The sequence below is a fragment of the Neovison vison genome, chromosome 3 (assembly GCF_020171115.1).
Source record: "Neovison vison isolate M4711 chromosome 3, ASM_NN_V1, whole genome shotgun sequence".
NCBI lineage: Eukaryota > Metazoa > Chordata > Mammalia > Carnivora > Mustelidae > Neogale > Neogale vison.
In genome coordinates this window covers 88,564,050-88,588,261 of record NC_058093.1, presented here as the reverse complement: position 1 = coordinate 88,588,261, position 24,212 = coordinate 88,564,050, and positions in this window count along the sequence as shown.

Below are 24,212 nucleotides of genomic sequence, written 5' to 3'. Positions count from 1 at the left end.
CAAAATTATCACTTCCAATTAGAATGGAAAGCATGGACATTGACTTTTGAGGAGGTGGGTGAAGGTTAAGCTTCACTGGTATCAAATAAGTAGTAATAGTAAGTAGTAGTAAGTAGTCTGAGAGTACTAAATGAGTGTTTTTGCAGTATCAGAAATTTTAAGGACATTTTTCTCTCATGCAAACTCTAAGGAAAAGCTTCTTTATTGGACTGCCAGCCTTGAAGATTACTATGTATATTTCCTGGATTACTTAAAAAGCATTCCTACCTAGCAGGGACCTGACGCTGGTGTCAAATCCATCCTAATGTCTGTTTTTGTAAACAAAGTTTTGTTGGAACAAAGCCACTCCCGTTTTCTGACAACAGTCTGTGGATGCTTTCACCCTGTGTGGCAGAGTTGAGTAGTTGTGACAGAGACCCTATAGCCCACAAAGCCAATATTGATTTTCTGGCCTTTTACAGAAGGTTTGTCAATGTCTGTTATACAGGGAACTTTTTTAAAGTTAGTGCATGGGAAGCCTGGGTGGCTCTGTCATTAGGCCTCTGCCTTTAGCTCAGGTCATGATCTCAAGGTCCAGGGATTGAGCTCCAAGTCAGGTTCCCTGCTCAGTGGGGAGTCTGCTTCTCCCTCTCCCTCTGCTGCTCCCCCGCTTGTGTGTGCACTCGCTCTCTCTCTCTTGCTGTCTTTGTCAAATCAATCAATCAATCATCAATCAAATCTTTAAAAAAAGAAAGTTCATATCACTTTTAAAATTGGATAACTAGGTTTGTCATCTCAATAAATTTAATTGTATGTATGTTAGGATAGAAATGATAAAGGTAAGGAAGGAAAAGAAATAAAACCTTTATTGCTTTGGGACACTGCTGCTAATGACCAATTTCATGTTTACAATTACAAATCTCTGCAACACTCCACCAGACACAGTCTGCATTGAAATAAGGTTGCTGCAGTTAAATCAGTCTGGAATTATTTTCCCTGAAAATTTAGTATTTGGCCCTAGAAGTGAGTTTGATGAGACCAAGGGCTAAGCCTAGACAAATTGTTTCTATTTAATGCCATGTCAGACACCCACGGTTAGAGTTTTGGACATTCTTCCTCCCTCCCTCTCTCTCTTTCTTTGCCTTTTGGTCTCTGAGTTAGTCCCTCTCTTCCTTTTTGTCTTTCTCTTCCTGCATCTGGTTCTCTCAGTCTCTTTACTTCCTCTCTCTTCCTCTACTTTTTGCCATCCTCTTCTGGACTCCCTAATTCACAAAAGCCACACAAATTCAATCGCTGCGGCTTTGTTTCTACACTGTAACTTTCAATATTTTATTAGAAACCCCAATTGAAAGCTGCCTAATGATCCCAGGAGAAGCCTCTCCCAGTTTCACATAACCTCTAAACAACATTCCAGAGGCAATCTCAGAGGGCCCCAGTGGAGCCGGCACTGCAAAGCCACCGGTGCAGGGGCAGTTGAAAGTAATATGCATTTTGGTTCCTCCTCTTTGCTTTTAGCACAGCCATGGGGTCCTACAGACGTTTGCTCCTGGTACTGCTGGCTTCTCACTTTCATTTTTATTAAAAAACTAACAAGGAGCATTAAGCAGCTCCCTGTTTAATTTCCCATAGAAAAGCAATAGTTTCGAGCAGCCCACTGGTGGAGGGATATTTAAATGCAAAATGCACAGCTGTGCCAAATGTATGCGCCCGAGCAAAAAGGGTTTTTTAATATGACAGGTTAATACCATGGATTTTTATTTCATTTGCCACTGAAACAGCTAATCAGAGAGAATTGGACCAGTGGAAGCAGAGGTGAAATTGGGTAGTTGTTAAGAGACAAAAGATATTGCTTGTCAACCTTCTATGGTTTTAGTATTACGCTCGTGAAGTGCTGCAGAATGGACCAAAAGTTATCCCAGTGAGGAGATGTGCTCTGACCTACCTTCACTTAGCTGAGCCTCTTGAAGCTTCCTCTGCAGAGACACTAAGTGAAAACCCCATTCACCCAGCCACGCGCTCAGGCCCTGCATCTGTCCCACCCAATGGGGGAAAATTTATACTAAAGCAAAAGCTAGAAATGATCACACAGAGGAAATCTTTAAGGCTTCCTATCAGTTCGAACACTTGGCTTCCCTTTGGCTCTGGATAAACAGACACATAGTAATGTGAATGATTGTAGGAAAAGAGAATGCCCTAAGCACAGATTTCATGAAATCTCTATATAAGCCAGGCATCATGTCAGAGGACCAGCTTAGTCCAGCCCAGCTTTAGAGGAGAACAATCCTTTAATTACATTTTTAACAGATGTCCCTCTTAAGCCACCCCGCTTCCTTAGGCCAGGTTTCCATAATGACCTTTCTTTTTCTTTAGTTCGGACCATAGGCATCCTAGTGAAAAGCCTTATAATGAATAGGCTTGATAGGAAGCTTGGCAAGACCTCTCAGTGGTATTTAAGATCTTAGGTAAAGATGTAATTATGATGTTCACACCCATTAGGTCTGTTTTTCCTCCTAAAGAACAAGGTTTTGTCAACAGATGGTCAAAAAATATCTTTCAGTGTCAAAATGAATATTGACAAGTATGCTCTGAATTGTCTCTTTTAGAGGTTTTCTTTTTTTTTAAGATTTTTATTTATTTATTTGACAGAGAGAGATCACAAGTAGGCAGAGAGGCAGGCAGAGAGAGAGGAAGGGAAGCAGGCCCCCTGCTGAGCAGAGAATCCGATGTGGGACTCGATCCCAGGACCCTGAGATCATGACCTGAGCCGAAGGCAGCGGCTTAACCCACTGAGCCACCCAGGCGCCCCTCTTTTAGAGTTTTTGCTTTTACTTGAAATGAATCTGTGCTTGGCCCTGGGGCACTTTCTCTGACATCACTATTCAAGTTCTATTCAAGCATTCAGTTTCTGAAGTCCAGACCCACTGCCACCTAGATCCCATTAGAAGGCAACTATAAAGTTTTGACACTTGTGTTCTATTTTTCAAATAGTAGAAAGGTCAAGCGATTAGGGTTTAAAAGAGGCCATATTCCACATATCTGAGGGGAACAAGGTGTTAGAAGTTCCTAAGCAGTAGACAGATTGCTACAGAGTAAAGGAAGGAAATGTTTTCCATGAATTTGTTGACTTATGGCTCGGGGAACAGTTCCCTTGCTTTCAAATTGAATCATTTCTACTCTGCTATTCTTGACAAGCATCATGAAGGAAACATCTGAGGATCTGAGTGACGTTTTCAACAATAAATGGAAAATGGCCACTTACAAACGACTGCTTTCATACAGATCCTTCTTCTGTTAGCTAAGACAAAAGAAGTTAGCTTTCTAACATGGTGAGCAGAAAGAGAGAGAGAAAGAAGGGAAAAAGGAAAGGTAAAAGGAAAATGTATCTGTAGAAATTAACTAGGATTTCTAGAAATTAACTAGGATTTAAGGATTGATCTAGGGGAAAGGCCATTATATTTCCAGGGGAGGAAGCAAATAGATCCCTATAGTTTTATTAAGTAGACACCTGATATATGGATAACTCTGAAATGGCATTGCCATCTCTTGTGGTTAAATGGTGCTATGCATGTATAATGCAACTTCTGAAAGCTAAGCCCAGAATACACATAGATAGCAATATTTGCTGTCATTTGCAAAGTGGTTATTGCATGTCACATTAAGTGTTTTGTAAAAAAATGAAATTCAAGTTTTTGTTTAGTGTTTAAGGTGACATAGGTCAGCATGAGAACAGCTGAAGAATGATACTTGGGTATTAAGCCTTCTATCTAGAATCTGATTACTATAAAGTCATAGTTCTTCCTACTTACACTTTCTTCTTCTTAGTGGGTGCTCTTGTCCCTTTGGTATGAACTCTTCTTCCCTCTCCTCATTCCTAACAACACATAATCTGCATGCTGATTCACTAGCCCTTGGTCCAACTCCAAATCAGCACAATTGAGTTTTCTCCCCAGCTTTACTGGGGTATAACTGACAGATAAATTGAAAATATATTTTCATCTCTGAGTACAACAATAAAAGTTTACAAATCAACATATCTCCATGTCTCCTTTCATCTTCTACTTCTCCCCCTTCCTCCCTTTTTTCAGGAAATGTAAACAAGCCCTTCCTACCAATTTACATGCCTAAAGTATTCTTTTTTTTTTTTTTCTGCTGGAGAGCTACACCAATGAACTTTTCCAAAGCTCAGCTTGTGTCCTTAATTTAAATAATAATGCTAGGAAGTAAATCCCATCCCGATCCACCTGAATGAAAAATGGCTCCAACAGCACAGAGGTCTGTTTGGCCAGTCTCTAAGTTCCTCTCCAGGTCTGGAATACACTTAGGCTCTGAGAATAGCTCAGTCCCCTTGAGCACAGTAAAAGAATGTTCACAATTAAGCCCTACAATTTATTTACTTATAATTATGCTTGTCTCTGCAGATTGCCTTTTCCTTAGCTTTTCAATGCCTGACTCTAAAGGCATTGTGTACTTTTATAGGCCAAAGTACCTTTTTAAAACTTTTTAAAAGTAGGCTTAGTTGTTCTACTAACAAGAACGTACTCACCCAGAGAAAGTGAATAAGACAGGAGTTACTGAACTATTAAAACTCTAGGTGATAACAGCAATGAAGTTCTAATTTGGTGAAGTCAAAGTGGGGACTTTCCATCTACATTTTTGATATTTTATTTCTTCAGCTTTACCCCTTTTTATAAAATGCCTACAGGAAAAAGGTAACATCTAAGAAGTAAAAGCACTTATAATAATCTAAAGTGATTTATTTATTCTTTAGAGAAAAAAATCATTATCTGAAATGAGTTGGAAGTGACATCAATAATGTATGACAAAGGAGGCATGTTGTACATATTTTGCCTTCATAGAGAGGACAAAAATGGAACCTTTGAAAGCTAAACAGAAGCAAAAGCTTTATTCCATTTTTCTTCTTAATATACTTTATCCTTTGGACAAATTCGCAATATCATAATCTAAACTCCACTTCAAAAGTATGGTTTGATTTGGGGTATACCCATGTTTCATGTTGCCTATCTGACACTCTTCTTCTCCTAGTCTTCTTTTTCTCCTTCCCCCTCTTCCTCTTTCCCTTTCTCTTTTTGTTTTCTTCCAAGAATGAGAGTCAGTCTGTAAGGATGCACATCTGTATGTTTGTGTATAAGGGAAAGAGCATGCCTCTTCAGACATCGGACTTTGGGAATTTCAGGATCTGGGATCAGGTCAGAACCTGGAATTAGTTGGAAAAGACAAAAGAAATGTTTTGGCTGATAAACAACATTTGAGAACCATGGAACGTATGATTCTGCCAAGCATCAAAGAACCTATGCTAAACTTGATGGACAACTGTTGTTCAGTTGACTGTGCAAAAGAATCAAAGCGTGTAGATTCACTGGTTAAACTTATGAAAGTCTTCTCAGCCATGAGCTGTTAAGGGCAAACAGGAGAGAACAAAACAACAAGGGCTGAATAATACTGAGGCGCATTTCCTTTTCATCAGAAAGTGTTCACATTCAGGACCTAAGAAAGCAGTCAAACTGACCATTTGAGATAGGGATTGTCTATGATAACCAACATCAACCTCTTGGTGTTTGTTTTTATTTATGTTTTTATCTTGTTGTTCTTGCCTTCATCATTCCTAATTTTAACATTCTTTTTTTTTTTTTTCTATAATGGAAGTGCTGTGTATTTCTCATACAAATGTAGAAAACACCTATGAGAAAAAAAAAAAAAAAAAGGAAAAGAAAACCGATACAAATTGGTACCACCTGAAGACAGTCACTTTAAAAAAAAATGTTAATTGATGTTTTGACTTGCTCCTTGGTATGTTCTGGATATTTCTTCCCCAAAACATTGACATCATCTCAGGTAGAGACTTCATCTTACATACATTTCAAAAATAAAATGAGAGAGATGCAAAGGGCAGGAATTTCTATATCCTTCCATCAACATCACATAATACAGAAATAAGTAGAGAAGCTCTAAGTAGAACCAATGAAGGTTTGCAGATTTATTTAGCAGGGAAGAATAAGAGAACTAAAAAGCAATGAAGACATACTGATTCAGAAAGAATGTGGTTACCCTCCAGCTCTCCATGTCGCTTGCAGCTATGCTCAGCCTAATCACATGGAAGACATAATAGCTAATAGTCAACTGCACTTCCAAAGCATAAATCATTTTAGCTCCAGAGACAAAATATCTCAATAATGTGTGTGAGGAAGATGAGAATAATAATGTATTCAATACCTACAGAGTATCTGTGCACCCACGTCTATCCTGGCAAACAAAACAATAGTCATGAAATAATGGTCGGTCCTAGGTTTGTGAGAGATTGGCATGGAAGAGGTCATAGGTGAGAAGGCGTGATAGCTGCATTAGAGTAGCATGTGCAGTGTATCATAACCATATTCATACAATGTGTTCATTTGAGGCTTCAAATACTCGTTTATATTTAGTGCATTCTGTCTTAAGGATGTCTAGTTCATTCTCTGCATTCGTAAGGTCTCTGCCTTAAATGCCATCTCCTTAGAGAATTATTTCCTGAATTTTATATTTTCAGTAGGCCACCACCACATACCCGTTTATTGTCCTTTGATCTTAATTTCTTCATAGCTGTTATCATCTGAATTTATCTTATTTGGCAAATTGTTCATTTGTTTATCTCCCATCTTTCCCCCAAAGAATATAGACCCGATGTCATCAAGGAAGTTGTCTATGTTCTTGATCATTGTATTACTAGATACAGAGCTTAAAATATTGCCTAGAACACAGCAGGTGTTTGACAAATACTTATAATAAAAACTTAAGTAAAGGGTGCCTGGGTGGCTCAGTGGGTTAAGCCTCTGCCTTCTGCTCTGGTCATGATCCCAGGGTCCTGGGATCGAGCCCCACATCGGGCTCTCTGCTCAGCAGGGAGCCTGCTTTCCTTCCTCTCTCTGCCTGCCTCTCTGTCTACTTGTAATCTCTGTCTGTCAAATAAATAAATAAGGCCTTTAAAAAAAAATCTTAAGTATAACCTTAAGTAAAACCAGAAAACAAAACAAACTGGATGAATGTAAGAGTCATAGTGTCACTGATTACTTTGTCTTCTTTTTCTCTATTCTGAAAGCCATGTGTTAAAATTCCCCGCTGTTATTGTGGATTTTTCTTTCCGATCTATACTTTTTATTTTGTTTGTTTAAAAATTAAAGAGATTTTATTATATGCATACGAATTAAGAATTGGGAAGTGGAGAAGGGTATCAGAAGCAAAGCAGCCAACAAGTACTCAGAAAACATTTGACCTTGAACCAGTTTACCATCTTTAAGTTCTCTTTTATGTCTGTGTCACCTTTCCCACCTCTTCCTTCTTACCCGATATGCAAAGAGTCAGGGCTCAAATGTACTCAGAGAACACCTGTTCTAGACTTTCATAGCACTCATGTATAGCGAGGAGATTAAAACAAAGACTTCATACACGTTTCAGCTTATCAAATGCAGAGTTAAGCAGGGGAAAAAAAAGCATGAAAATTGTATCTTTGTTTGCTTGTTTGCTTCCTTTTTCACACAAAAAATAATAATATGGAGAGGAAGCCATTGTTGAAACTTGCATTCTGCATCCTTCAAATAAGCATTGCACTCTAAGGAGGAAAGCAATGTGTTTTATTTTAACTAACACATGACATAAAATTTCCAGTTGAGTCATGGAAAGAGTGAAAAAGAGGAGAAAAATGAGCCAGACAGTGAGACCGTGCTGAATGCACAGATAATAAGGAAATGGTTTCCTTGGCAACAACAGCACTTTGGAAGGTTTCAGACATGAGTACAACTGGGTACAAAGTATCTGATTAAAATTTATTGCAGGAGAAGGAAATTGTGCGAATTTAACAATATCAGAATATGCACTGTTAATCTGAATGTGATTGAGGAAGGTATATATATATGTGTGTGTGTGTGTGTGTGCGCGCGCGTGTGAGTGTGTGTAATTGTTCTAATTGATTTTATTTTCTCTGTTTTGGTATAAAGTAGCATTCGGGAGGCCATATTAATCTAGCAAAGGAAGTTTTAAGGTAGTCAAAGGATATTTATACTTGATTTGTGACTTAAAAATCAAAATTCTTTGACAAAACCAACAAAGTGTATATCTTTAAAAAAAATTCAGGCCTGTTATGAGACTCCTAATATCTCCTTTAAACTCCATTTGTTTAGAGAAGAATAATATTCAGTCCTCTTCATTTTCGGCCATCAAGAATAAGAATTATGGGTCATTTTCTATACATTTAAAAATAATCCATGCTTAGCATTTAGTTTTCAAAGCTAAAATGGGACTATAGATCATCATGATAAAAACCTATTGTCTAAACTTGGCACAAACAATGTCAACTGGTCGTTCTGATGGGCATATTCTATTACATACAATGATGACAACTTGGTATTTTTCATTCTTAGGCACTGTGCTACATGTTGCATACTATAAGGATATAAAGAATAGAGGGTTATTGGATCTCTAAAATGTTGCCAGTTCTGGGGAGAAAATTTTAAATGTCTTAAGCTAAGATGAATCCTAATAATATTTAAGAAATCCTGTTTTATATGCCTACTTGTGCACAAAATAATGTTTATTATAAAATAATTTTATAAGGATAATTCTGCATTCTAAGACTTATTTGACTGGCATTGATATGTAAGGAAACTGTGCCATTCAATTCTCCTTTACCTCACCTTCTGTACTGGAGGTAAGCATAGGAACTGGTGAGTGAGCTTTAGTTTCTTTTTATCTGTGATTAACCACTGAAGTTTTCTGAGAACTCAACATGCCTAAGATGTTAACTCCTAAATAACAGAAGTGATATTTCTATAAGGAAATTGAAAGGGGGAGCTGTATTAGCTTTTTATAATGTACAAGGTACACTTGGAGACTTTTGCTGAAAAGATGTAGAAAAGCAGAAAACATTTTATTTATTAATTAGTCCTTAGTTACAGCTAATATTAAGAAATGTAAATAAAAGAAATATATGCTTATACTTAATTTTAAATTTTAGCTCTCTAGGAAAAATATGTCAGGTCAAAATTTTAGCAAAGGGTCTGGTTTTGACTAATATAAATGATTCATTCATCCCTAATAAGAGCAATTTCTAATGAGTAGAAAGCGGGAAATAAAATTAAAATGTTCTGCAGAACAGTGTATGGGTACCCACATTTTCTTTCATTTACTTCTATTTCTGGTAAATTGTATGTAAAATACCATTGGTAAAAGGACAATGGAATTTCTAATTCCACCTCTTTTATAATTATTGGCAAATAAAGTGCTCTTGCCTTTGGCTCTGAATTTTTACCATTAATTTTTTAGTTTATTTAAATTCTCATGTTAAAAGACTGTTATTTGTGAGTGAAAAGTCCTGTGCTTGAGTAGAATATAAATTTTTTTCCTCCATTTTATGAAACTGGTACAGTGTACAGATCACTACCACCTAAGTTAATTGAGTTGTGATTGAAAATCTGATGATTTATAGAGATGATTACTAATGTGCACATTTCTAGTAATTTTCAGCATGATGTCAAATTTGTTTTATTAGAACTTTTAAAAAAATTTTTATTTATTTATTTGACAGAGAGTGAGACAGCAATAGAGGGAACACAAGCAGGGGAGTGGGAGAGGGGAAAGCAGGCTTTCCACTGAGCAGGGAGCTCTATGTGGGGTTCCATTCCAGGACCCTGGGATCATGACCTGAACCTAAGGCAGATGCTTAATGACTGAGCCACCCAGACACTCCCTAGAACTTTATTTTAAAAAAAAAAAAACTTTATAGAGCACCTATTAAAGCCTTAATGTTTGAATGGATACTTAGAATCTGAATAAGACGACTAGAGCAAGGGCTTTGCTCTGAAAGAAATTACATGCTCCCTAGGGGAAAAAGATATGACTGTCAAATTACTTTCACATCTCTGGGCCTAGATAAAAGTTAATAGTGTACCTAGTCATTAAGGTCTATCTGAAATGCCAGTAATTCTGTACCTGCACTGACTCATCCAGCTAGATACACTCTTGCACTATGTTTTCTTCCCAGTAAGATTATTCTTGAACTGATTATCATCAACGCTAAGATGTGCATTGTTTTCAGTTATTATCATGTAAGATCATTCCCATCAGAGAGATACTGAAAAGTATAGGAACAGGAATAAGAAGGGACTTTTCTGTAAATCTTTTTGAGTTGAGCTGAAAATAGTGTTTCATCTATTTCTATGGTGTCCTAGGAAGCACAAAGTATGAATAAACAAACAAAGAAACAAGCAAATAAATAAATTGATAGATAGATAGATATAATTTCATAAGCCAAACTGGTCTCTCCCTTTAGTTTGCTACCTCAAAGCTGGGTGGTTTTGCTGAGACCAGTAACCAGCAATGTTATATAGTTTCAAAAGAGGGTGCATGATCCTAAAACCCAGAGGGAACTTCAGAATATTTATATCAATAATGCATAAGAGACAAAAATGGTAAGAAATACTTACTAGATTAAAAGTTCCATGGAGGGGGGGCGCCTGGGTGGCTCAGTGGGTTAAAGCCTCTGCCTTTGGCTTAGGTCATGATCTCAGGGTCCTGGGATCAAGCCCGGTATCGGGCTCTCTGCTCAGCAGGGAGCCTGCTTCCCTTTCTCTCTTTCTGCCTCTCTGCCTGCTTGTGATCTCTGCCTGTCAAATAAATGAATAAATAAAATCTTTAAAAAAAAAAAAGTTCCATGGGGGTAGAAACTATACTTTGTTCTGTTTACAGCTAGATATCCAATGAATCTTGCACTCAACAGGGAGACTGAATGAATGAAATATTATGAGTTAATACCAATTTGACTACCATTTATTATGAGCTCACTCATGACTGCCCATTTTGTAAGTCATCAGGAGGTGAGTCTACGTGTCTTTGATTCCAGTATGTATTTGTCTTTCCACCTATGTGTTAGTAACTGAGTCCAGTGTTTGGTGAGAGTCTACTATTTTTAATGATGGTCACAAGAGAGAAGGTGATTGATCAAAACATCAATTTTTAGGTTTTATTCACTGACTAAAACATGTTATTTGGTTTTGAGAAGTAACATTAAAGTTTTTCACTAAAAATTTAGTATTTCTAAGGACCTTAAATTTTATTATAGCTATGTTAATATTATGGGTACCAAGATATATTTTGAACTCTGAACCCTCTAACTAGAGGAATTTTACCTTGATCTAAACTATTTTTCCTAAGTTCTTATTTGTATGTAATTAGTTTAAAATATCTTCAGAAGATAGAGGATGCTTTGGCCTACATTAAATTCAGAGATCCTTTCTATTAGTTTTCTAGACAAATAAAACTGTCTGAAATTCAGTTCTAATGAAACACTCTACTCAAGGGCTTTGTGAAAGTAACTCTATTTATAACATGTCCTTCTGGAAATTGAAGGCAGCCTCTGAATGGTACAAAGCTTCAAAAATATTGTTAAATGCTTCTTTGTCACTGTTAAATAAATACTGATAGGTATCAGTATATTCCAAGGAACTTTCAGAATTAGTATATGTAAGTATCAGGAATTCAATCCTAACTACACATTGGATTTAAGGATGTCTCCAAGCTAATATAGGTAAAATAAGTTATCTTCCTTTTACATATATGAGTTTTTTAAAACCAGCATTTAAAAGTGATTTTGTATTAATTTTTGGAAGGAACATAAATGTATGTTTTGGTAGGTTCCAAATGTATGTTCTCAGTAGGTTCCACAATTTCTGATGCTGAAAATGAACCACATGTTTTAAATGCATCAATCTGTAAATCTTACTTTTCTAAAACAATAGTAGACCTTTTTTACCTAGGGTCTTTGATTTAGCTTAATGACCCTTCATTTTCCATAAGTTCACATTTAGGATCATTCTCTCCAGTAAAGACCAAAATAGACATGACATGAACCACATTATATGCCTTGGGTAGTCACCAACGATTAAGGGTTTTGTTTTCTTTTGTTTTGTTTGTTTGCTAAAATTTTCCTCAGTAACTCTGTTCTTTCAATTATAGGAATACACAGTGACAACAATGTGGATAGCACAATTCTTTTCTTAAGTGTTTTGGTATTCTTACTCATTGTTTTCTTTTATATTATTTTACTGATAAATATACTAAGCTTAGGGAACAACTTATCTTTGCAGTCTCATCAGTTTAAAAGCTACATTTGATTTAATTAATAGGAGGAGTTTATGGGAAAAGCTTTTATCGATGGGCATTGGTTTAAGATATCTTGGCCTTTTGAGAACGATGCACTATAATAATTGGTCTAAGATCATGTTAGAGAGGGCAGGTCACTTTATATTCTCTCCCAACTGATAGAGGAGTCAGGTGAGGTTGCTTCCTGACATGGGTACTATTTCATTATTTTGTCTGATATTGCCAACCTGAAGAAGCTATTTCCAGTATTACTGGGACCCAGCAGATACAGTCACTGACAAGCACAGTGTAAATATAGAAAACAAGCCAATTTCTTCTTATGTGGACCTCAGTTTACCATTAATTTTCCATTCTTGATTACATGGTAAATCACATCTATCAAATCCATTGTGTTGTCATCTTGAAAAAAAGGCAATTGTGTGTAGTCATCAGGCTAATTATTGTTCTGGATGTAGGGAATCTATAGTCTACCTCAGGTTTTGAAACAGTGAGCCTTTGGCCAAATAATTTTATGCAGTGATTTTCAACTTGCACTGCACACTGTAGTCACTGGAGCATTTTTTTTTTAAAGATTTTATTTATTTATTTGACAGACAGAGATCACAAGTAGGCAGGGAGAGAGGAGGAAGCAGGCTCCCCACGGAGCAGAGAGCCCCATGCGGGGCTCCATCCGAGGACCCTGGGATCATGACCTGAGCCGAAGGCAGAGGCTTTAACCCACTGAGCCACCCAGGCACCCTGTCACTGGAGCATCTTAACAAATCAGAATGCACCCTACTGATTTCCAGGGCCAGAATTTTATACTTCTATGATTTATTTTTAGAAAATTTCCTGGTATAATCTTGGTACATTTGGTATTGGGTTTGTTTGTTTTGCAAATAGACAATAGCATACCTAATCTAAAATTGAGAGGTCAAGAATAAATATTTAATTCATATCACTTTTAATAATAAAATGTACTTCCATCTTTTAAGTGATTTTGAAGCCATAGATAGACACTTTCCTTAAAGACATTTTGTATCCTCATTTTCTTCTTTAATGAAGTCCTTACAATCGAATCTGAAAAACAAATGGAATCAGGTCTAATCCCAAATAAGATTCTTTTAGAGGGTGTAGACTCCTGATTCCTTTACCTTTTCTGTTATAAGTATACCTCTAAATGAAGATTTAAATGTGTTTTTCAAATTATTACCTAAAAGTTAAAAAAAAAAGTTTCATTAGCTGGTTATTGCATAATATATACCTTTTTACTATTATTCCATTGAATTTCTGAGTCTTTTAATTTACAGATTGCAGTCAGAAGGAATTATCAGTCTACAACCTCTTCTATCTGCAATATAGTAGGGAAGATATATACTAATAATCTTATGTATATTTTTACTGTATTTAACAGATGAGAAGAAGATGGTCTTGGACTCCAGGGATCTTAAAACCTAACAATAGAAGACATAGCGGTTGTCACTCCAGAAAATGAAAGAAATCTTTAATTAACCAGGTAATTAAATTACATGAAGGAGGGATAAAGTAGAGATTTTTGTCTCAGAAAATGGAAAAGAGCAGAGGGAAACTGACACCCAGGGGCACCTGGGTGGCTCAGTTGGTTAAATGTCCAACTCTTGATTTCAGCTCAGGTCATGATCTCAGAGTCTGAGCTCATGACCTTCCTCAGACTCAGCACTGGATATGGAGCCCACTTAAGATTCTTTTTATGCCCCTACCCCCTCTCTCTCCCTCTCTTAAAAAAATTTTTTACACATATCAATTTAACTTCTCATGCCTTTCAATCTCTGACATATGAAACTATATATGTCATCCTGATCTCATTATTTCTGGCTGTACCTTTTCCCCACACTATATCTAGCTATGCGCATTTGCATAGGGTATGCGTCTCAATCTCCTTTGATGGTTCCAAATTCTCTTTAATTCCTGCTGAATTTGCACAAATCATTAAAGTTGATCAAAAAAGTCAAGCTGAGGATCATATTTTTCACAGTTTACACCAAGGAAGTTAATTTAAAGTTGAAAATGAAACATATATGATTGAATTAATGGGGAAACAGAAGCTATTAGAATCTCATCTCTAATATAGGGGAAGTTGCTGGACATAGACACATTCCATCTTCACCTGATAGAGAAATTTAAGACTTTCTGGAGATGAAAATGTCTTTTTGCCTCTTTGTCTATATCTTTTTGTCCTGTGCTTATCTGCTAGGTTCATTGTATCAGTTACTATCAAGCTATTTTTTAAACTTCTATTTCACACAATCATAAATTTTTGAGACAAAAAAAACCTCCAGAGTCTCAGTCTTACTTCACCTCTCTCCAAAAAGATTTTCTTCTCACAATCATAGGCTGCAAAAAATGTTCAGAGTATTTCAGGTAAGTGTTCCACATATACCAGAACCAGATGCTATGTCACTCCTTAGTTCCAGTCTTGAATGGAAAATTGTCATACTTTCATATCTTCTTGAGAATCTACCTTTTGATACAAACTTATTTTGTGCCACACACACTCACAGATTTATTCCATGATTTCACTTTTATTCCATTATTTTTATTTCATATTTTTATATACATATTTGCTTTCTACTTCATTTTAATCAGTTTTCCTTTCGATTTTTCCTCCTTACAGTGTCCACCAATGAAAAATCTAGAAAGCTCTGTATCCATTGCTATTTGTAACCTAGAAATTACATATTGTCTCAGAATATAAAAGGACTTAAGCTTAAATTACCTGTATCTATATTGTTTATCTGTTCTGAAATTCTCTATTTTATACTTTGTTCTATTGTCTTTGCTTTTTAAACCATTCAATTCAATTAGCACTTATTAATTCCCTGGTAATTGATGACATTTCACTAGGGGTTGAAAGCATAGAGCAATTGACCCTCAGGAATTTTACAATCATGGCCCCAAATGTCAATATGCCACAAGCATCCATCAATTTAATTTGATTTAAAGTTGGCTTTTGCTAGTTACTTGAATACACCAACACTTAATGGTTCCCTTCGGCGAACTAAATGTGAATAGTTATTATCCTTGTAAGTATTACTCCTGAGGTGAGAGAAAATGTGAGCTCTTATCATAGATACCCTCACCACCCCTGCCCACAACCTTCTCAAGACCTGACCTTACACATATTTGAAAGATATTTTACCATCCTTTCTAGTAGATAAGAACTTAAATTTAATTATAGTAAGTTCAAAATTATAGCTTTTGGGAAAGAGTCACATACTAAATCCAGGCTTATAGATAACCATAAAATTGAAAAAGTTGGTACTTAGACCAAAGTTAGAACTGGCTTTTAATACCAAGTTATTGAGCAGCCCATTTAGATTAAGGGAAAAGCAAAACATTTCACTCATGGATTGCTCTTTCTTTTTGAAGCTTGGTGTCTTTTTTTTTTTTCTTGTCTATTTCTTCTTTGAAAGATGTTATAAAATAACTTCATTATAAAATGTGTTATGTGTATAGTTGGTGAAGAAAATAAAAAATACATAAATGCAATTCAGAGTCATTTTTCAAATGCACCATCCCTAATCTAATATTCCACAGATTACAAATAACATAAGTAAAATCTGCTCAGCCAAAATTTCTATTGTTTTCCATCATATTGAATGTGCACATCACAATAAAGCCTATTGTATTCTTATTGATGCTATTAACATTTTATTTTGAATATACTTTATTTCTGAGGTGTGAATTCTTTCCCTTTCTAATGGATATTAATATTGGGAAACAATAAGCAAAACTTAAAATGCACCTATTAGAGAACTAAAATTCTGTAGGATAAATTATTTTCCAGAAGAGAAGGGAATGTTGAATATCAAGGTTCATTTTAAAATTTTCTATCTGCTGGACGTAGCCTCTTTGAAAATGACATCTTCTTTCATTCTTTTACTTTTCTTTCTCTTGGCATTTTCTTGCATCTTCAGCTCAATCATCATCATAGCCAACACTAATTGTGCTACTTATCATGTGCTGGACACTGTTCTCACTGCTTTCATGTATTATTTGATTTACTATTCATATCTACACAAGGTAGATATTATTACTACTCTCCCTTGCACAGATTAGAAAAGCATATAGAGATGTACAGTTTTTCTTCCCACATCCCTATTTCCTGGAAACCCTCAGTCATTTTAGAATAGATGAAATTTGCTCAAGCTTTTCTTGAACAAAAACAATTAACTTAGGATTTAAAAAGCATAGTTGTTAATAGGATATGAACACAATTTATGGATCCCTCCCTACTTACTATTTAAGTATGAATCTGGCCCTCATCTGAATAAGTTCAAGAACTCAGTGTTCAGCTCACTCAGAAAATGATCAGACCAGATCCTCTCTGGCATAAAAATTCATTCATGTTAATCAAATATATAAAAATATCTCTGATACAAAAAAAACTCTGATACATCAAAGTGTCAATGTATTAATTTGCAATAAGAAATTTAATTTCCTGAGCTACAGTGATATTTGCACTGACTGGAGTAAAGATGAGGACTAGTTTCATCCTTGAATAGCAAGGAAGGAGGGATGTATGTTACAATTCTTATCTTATTAACACCAACACCATGTTCAGGCTCCCCTGGAGACTCATCCTAGGCACCCAACTGCCCTTTTATTGAAGAATTTATTATTCATAATCTCCTCTGGTCCCATCCTGCTTTCCATGACTATTCTCATATTCCTTAAAATATCACTATGCCATCATTCTGATTAGCTAATATCCTCAAAGTAACTTTTGTTTTTTGTTTGCCTCCTTTCTTCCTTGCATCTCTTTTCCCATCAAGGTAAGACTTTCTATTTTTCTGTATCTGTTGTAACATCTTTTGGTTTCCATTCCTAATGTTATCACTCTGATAAGAAATGTCACTATATCCTGTATAGAAAGTTATAATAGTCCCTGAAGTGGAATACCCAATAAATTGTCTCCATTGCCACAAGATTCATTTTCTTAAAATATAACTCAAATAATGTTATTTATCTTCACCGTCTTTCCCATTGCCTACTGAATTAATGAATATATTTTTAAAAAGCCTCACAGTTGAACAATCAAGAACGTTCAATTCTTTACTAATCTTCATACACCATTCATGGCTTTTTTAATTAACTCTACACTTTTTGGATTTACTCATTCTTTCCTTTTCCTAGAATAATACCCCTTCCATCTCTTGCCTACTGAAATTTTTATCACTCTACAAGACCATTTAATGTCATCTCCTCCCTGGAGTCTTTTGGAGTTTCAGTAGAAGGATATCATTTATCCCTCCTTTGACTTCTCAGGGGACTACATTTTTACTTTTCTCACACATTATTATTCTTTCTTACATCAGAGAGATTTTGTAATCATTTGTGTTTCTAATAGTCCACTAGATCACAGCTTCTAAAGATCAAGGTCTATGTTTTATTCATTTTTGTTTCCCTATATTATCTACTTAGTAAATATTTAATGAAAGAGTATCCCATTTTAAATTAAATAGATCAAAATGAAGCCCTGGGAGCCCCTACTTTTTGTTTTATTTTATCTTGAAACTTCATTTTTCTGACATTTCTCCCACCAAGGTTTATACTTTCCGTTTCAGCCTAATTTCCTATTTAGGTGAACAGCTTCAACCTATATATGAAAAATTGTAGGCAGTGGTTCCTGTCTAGACAGTATTTCATTGTCTTCAGTAATATTTGAGTCTAAGAGGATCATCTATTTTTATTTATTTATTTGACAGACAGAGATCACAAGTAAGCTGAGAGGCAGGCAGAGGGAGAGGAGGAAGCAGGCTCCCTGCTGAGCAGAGGGCCCAATGCGGGGCTCAATTCCAGGATCCTGTGATCATGACCCGAGCTGAAGGCAGAGGCTTTAACCCACTGAGCCTCCCAGGCACCCCTAAGAGGATCATCTTTATTAGATGGATGCTATAAAGAGATGTAGTTTAAATGGAAAGTTAGTCATTTTTAAAATTTTATACATTTGAAGAATATTATAATAATGGTTCTTCTCAGTTTTCCCTTAAGATAATCAATGTCTTCCAGGGTTAAAATAATTTTAAAATTAAATATAATTATCCTTTCACTCAGACACCATGGGCTCTTTGGAATTGTTTTTGTTTGTTGGGTTTTGTTTTGGTTTTGTTTTTGAGGGGTTTAATGTAGTAGATGTCCTCTGTAGTTTTCCAAGTCAACATTTGGTAAGAGAAACTGCTGAGCAGAGAGCATATGTAAGGAATTGAGATGTGCAAGCTCTGCATTGGGCATCTAAGTGCTTATGGTTTGTGCTCAGATATAGTGCAGTTTGGCCAATGAACTCAGAAAGCAGAGTGTGTATTTGGCATGTTCCTTTCCAATCTGTTTCAGTGTATTTCGTTCATGGTATGGACAGTCTTTGAATTTTTTTGTTAAAGAGATGAAATCTCACTGTACACAAACAGAGGGAATTATAACATGTCAGCTAATTAAAAAAGATGTCAAACTAATAAGAGTACCCTTTATTACAGGCACATATGGAAAAAGCTTCTTGAAAATGTAATTTCTTTCCATTCTTTTAAATCAATGAAACATTTCCCTCCTAGAAGAATCTTGATATGTGTTGAAAACCCCTTAGGAATCCTCCAATTTAATATACTTTATTCAGCTAAACATATTTTCTGTGTGTATCTACTAAAACAAAATTTGGGGCTTATATTATACTTTCTTTTCTCCATTTTTTGAAAAGACAAACAATAAACCCATGTCCAGTTTTGTTATTTTTTTGTTTTCTTTTGATTTTATTAGACATAGAATTCATAGTTTCTCTCTCTTGCTGTCTTTGTCCCTTTAGGTTTTAGAACTTGAAAATAAAATTATAAAGTGCTAAAGAAGGTCAAGGTAAGTTAGGAAATGACAGTAAGTCTCATAGTATCTGGTCACTTGCCTCCTTTTCTTGTGCTACAAGGTAAGCAGTGCTCATTTGCAGGAATTAAATTTGAATCTATCTATCCATATATATTATATATTATGTTATGTATTATAATTATATATATATATATATAAACACACTTTTAAATATATATTGTTATGATATATATGTTACTATAGTCCAATGAAAAGGCACAGGCTAGAAATCAAGCAACTCTCCAGTTTTCTTTTGGCATAACTAGATGCATGTGCTAGCATACCTCATTTCCTCCATGGTCAAATATGTAGGAAATTTATTTGCTTTAAGTTTTTATGAGGTTCAACTGAACTATAAGCCTATGTACTGTGCAAATTCAGGTGGAGGCAGCAAGTTGAATTATAAAATAGAAGAGGGAAAAGAAGTTAAGTAGCTGAGAGCGAATAGATAGAACATTTAAGAACATCTCCAATAAACAATTATCTTCTCAATTAAATTTACAACATGATATTTCTAAATAAATCTTTCCTATGCCTGGTTTCTTTTGGAGGTCAGTCAATGAAGACTGATTACAACTTGTAAATACTGATGATGATACTGATTGATGATGGATGGAGCATCTAGTTAAAGCTCACGTAAAGGCTGGGATAACTAACAGGACGATGGAGAGAAAGTAAACATTGGGAATATCCAGGAGGTCCTTGAAGTTCTGAAAGCACTCCCTAAAATTTTTTAAAATTTTAAACTTAGGATCTTATAGAGCCTAGATAAAATATTATTAAAACAGTGTAAAGTCATAGAGGCAAATAAAGAGCTTCTTAAAAAAAATATAATCACTGGCAAATTCCAAATAAATACAGCTATATTATACTATGGATCCCAAGTTAATACCCCCTAAGTTTTCAAAAATATTTCTAAAGCAAGGAATGACTTCTTTTCATTCTGTTGTGTCCCCCCAAACATGAATCAGTTACTTGTGATAATTGTTTGACATCAATATTCACACCAATATCTTTGGTTTCCAACTGCAGTTAATCAAAAGTTAATATTTTAAGTACAAGTCTTTCTTCATCATCTCAACATATATTGAAACATATCCCCGCTACTACTAGTGAGTAGCTTGTTTTGTTTTGAGTTGCCATTAGACTAATTCCCTGCCACCCCGATCCCCAAAATAGGCTACCATGAGATGGAAGCAAATAATGCTTTCAAATCTGAGAATACTGAGTAAACTTACTTGCTTGTGAATTTTACCAAGAGGAAGCTTAGGCAGATAGGAAATACCTTTTGGAATGAATGCTATGTACAGCACTGTCCTCCATCACTGTTCTCCCTTCTTTTCCCAAAGGTCGTCTCCACGGACCATAACTTCAGGCTGCAGTACCCAATACCCAGACTAAATAATCTGCAAAGTAACATGTTTTTCCATGGCCTTACCGTTTTATGCACACTAGCTAATGGTAGTTAATAGAGTGATGGTGCAGAGCCTTATTTTGTGTATAAATAAAGGATGCATAAAATCACTATGCAGTGACAAGGATAAAACCAAAGATACTGAGGAAGTCACTGGAATATTTGAAAATGAGATTTGGGCATACATGTAAGAGCAAAAGGAAGTGCTGGGGGGAACAAAACCCACAGAGTATCATGATGGAGAAAGTCAAGGCAGTACAAATTTTAGCCGCTTTTCTTTATAAATATTCCACAGTGGTTTTATAAGGGGATGCATCTTAGTTGTGATTTTCTTACCAGTGCAGAGAAAAATTTCAAGAATATTCTCTGAACATTTTTCTTAAGTGAAAAAAACTTAGTTTTGCTTTCTTTTAACATGCTTTTTAAATTGTATGTTCAAATATATATTCAAGTAGTATTTGTAATTTGAATTTAAAAGTTACCATGTTGTTGATGGAGCTGAGATAAAGCCATCAAAAGCAGGACATTTCTATTGAGTTCTACCAGCACTGCAGTGGTGTGTGGAGTGACAGTATCAAAGAGAACAGTCGCAGTATTGTAAAATATGAAAAATGATACATACTTTACATAACATCCAAGAATCATCTTTAAAAATTGAATTGCTGAGTTGTATTTGTTCTGTGCTTTACATCTGATCCATTTGAAGCTAATGGTTCAAAGGGATCCCCCAGTCTCCTTTACATGCACACATCGCTAAAGACTATTTTTTGGCGCTTTTCCAGATATTGTGCTTATCTTTCAGTATTAAATTTCGTTTCAAAGATATATGTTCACTAAATTACACAATGTCTAAGGAAGCATTTAAATTCAAACTACTGTATTGGGATATTTGGAGCAAAACTAGAAATTGTATTTTTTCATGCTGTTTTTTCCTTTGCATCTTAAGAAAATCCATGTCTCTGATGGAGTCCACATACTGCAAGAATGGTATGCCTTCTTTGTAATTTATCACTTTCTATATGATGGAAAGCCTCATTTTCTAAAAGAAATATCAGAAAAGTGAAGGAAAGCACTTTGTACATTATTTTATCATTTTACCATGAACAAAAAGGATGGTTTAATACTTCCTGTAATTCCATTTTTGCCTTCTGCATACAAAGTAAGTTGCACAAGTTCAAGATTAACAGATCCTAATTGAAATGCTAAAAGACAAATATACAGTGTAATTATCCAGTTTGAAGTTTAACATTTTTGAAGATATTTCAACATGAAAAAATCTGTTCAGAGACTTCTTAACACATGTCATATTATAGAAAGAAATGAGCACTGATTTTTCTAGATATTTTCAGTGCCTAACAAAATATGGTATTTTATCTTGACTTTGTAACCAAGCACCATATTTTTTAACAGATGCCATTTCTCTTCTGATTACTGTATCCCTTTATGAATTACCTCAGTTGGGAAGAGGAGGGGGAAAGCTTTTCAACAAAAAATAAATCTATGCACCTGAAACATGCTGTGTTTTGAAGATAATAAAAAAAATGTATACACACAATAATGTATCTTTGCCAATTTGGAAAATCATCAGATCTTTAAAGCCAAAATACTGAGGTCTTGGGAGATACCATAAAAACCACTGGAGTAGTATATTTATATTTCTAAAGGTGGTATTCTTCTACCCCAGTAAAACCTTCCCGTATGCAAACAATAATGGCAACAATGTAAATTATCTATAAAATATTATGTTTTTATTATAGCATTGTTAAAAAGATGTTCTGGGTTACAATGCTGTTAGAAAGTGCTATCATGTTGTACATATGAAGTCTTCTAATTAGACTTGTCAATCACTGATTGATTACCACCGTAAGATGAAAGAGCAATTGCATCCCAGCAATTATATTATCTTAAGGGTACAAAATGCAATGTTCTGCTCTCAGCTGTCAGCAAGATTTCACTGAATGGAGGTCTGTTCTATCACCACAGGCTGTTCATAGGCCCTTCTGAGGACCTAAATGGAACATTAAGCTCTAGAAATATTGCTACTCAAAAGAAAATATGTAGTAGATTGAAATTGACTAAATTTCAGTTGGTGAATGAGAAATACATGGCATTGCAGCTTCACATTCTGTGATTTTAGGAAAATATGGTCCTTGCAAACATGCAAAATTTCCCTAAGTGTTTCATACTCCCATACTTGGTTCCCTTCTTATCCCTCCCCACCCCTCTCCCCATTGACTCCCTTTCTCCACATGTAAACACTTCCATTTCTGTGAGAAGACATGAGTGTCTCATATATACTGAGCTTTGCTTCTTGGCTTTTAGAATTTTGAAATACTCAGTGGATATTTCTATTTCTAAATATAGTCTAGCAACAAAAGTATTCTTTTTTTCTCCTTTTCCTAAGGACAAAATATTGTCATCAATAATTATTTAATAATGATTCAAGATTAATTATTAAATACCGCTTTTCACTCCAAAGCAAACTCTTTGCGGATTACAGACTTTCCAGTAGCATTATTTTAGGTGTATCTTTCAAATCCAAAGTGAAGAAAATGGTTTAGGAGAAGTATATGGTTTAGGAGCTCTACAACCATGATACTGCTAGTTCCTGTAGTTTTAAATATTTGGGAGAATAAAACAAATATCTCATTTGGACTGTGGAAGAGAGGTTTTTAGTTAGAGACTTATTATGAATTTACCTTTTTTGCTTCCAACCTTCCCAGTAAGGAATACTGGATGACAACCTAGTTACTATCGCTGTGAAATAAACTTACACCTAAAACTGGGAGTAGAAAACAATACCATTTTCTTACACTCAAGGATTCTATAGGCCAAGAAATAGGATGGAGCACTGCTTCGCAGTGTCTGAGGCTCATCTGAGAAGATTTGAACAGCAGGAGACTAGAATTATTTAGAACTTTCTTCTCGTGCCTTCCTTGTACCAGGGATGAGATGACTCAAAGATAAGCATAGCCGGATCTGTCAACCAGAACACCTACAAGAGGCTTTCTGTGTGGCTTGATATTCTCACAATATAATGGCTGGGTTCCAAGAAAGAATGTGATATGAGTGAGTGTGAGGATGTGGAAAAAGCTATATGAGTTTTCATACACCAACCCCAGCCACATGGGATCACTTCTGCTGGGCTCTATTAGTTGAAGCAAATGCAAACCTCACTCACACAAGACAAGGAGATGTAGAATGACCTCTCCTGGGGGGAGGCTCAAATAATTTACCACCATTTTAAAATGCCAACAAAATTTCACTTGGCCACAAATTATTTATATTTATCACATGTACAAAATAAATCAGGCTCTCCCACGACTCTCAAAACGCCTAAACTCTTTATGGAATTGGGTTCAAATTCAAAAGCCAAGATCTGGTCACTTAAATATGGTCCAGGTATGGGGGATGCTCTTCAGTGTGATTCCTCTAGTCTAGTCCTGGAGTTCAGTTTCTCTTAGTCTTCAAGCTGGTGAACTAAAGAAATGTGGTATCTTACTTCACACACCCAAAGTACAATAGTAATGGAGGCATAGGCTAACTGCATACGGCACTCCTGCTAGGAGACAGATGTAGGGAAGGGAGAAGCGGAGGGACAGGAAGCACACAGAGGTCACTGTCCCATTACATTTCTAAAATCCAGCCAGCCAGTTTGAGTTGCCAGGCTCTGGATTAGAGCCCAGTCCTATCCCTTGGCTCCTGGCTATGGAATTCTCCAAGGTTGTCAGCTCCACTCTGCAGGCCCTTGTTCTGTCCTCTGTGTCTGTCTTATCTGGGAAAGGCAGCCTGTATTTGCAGCTGT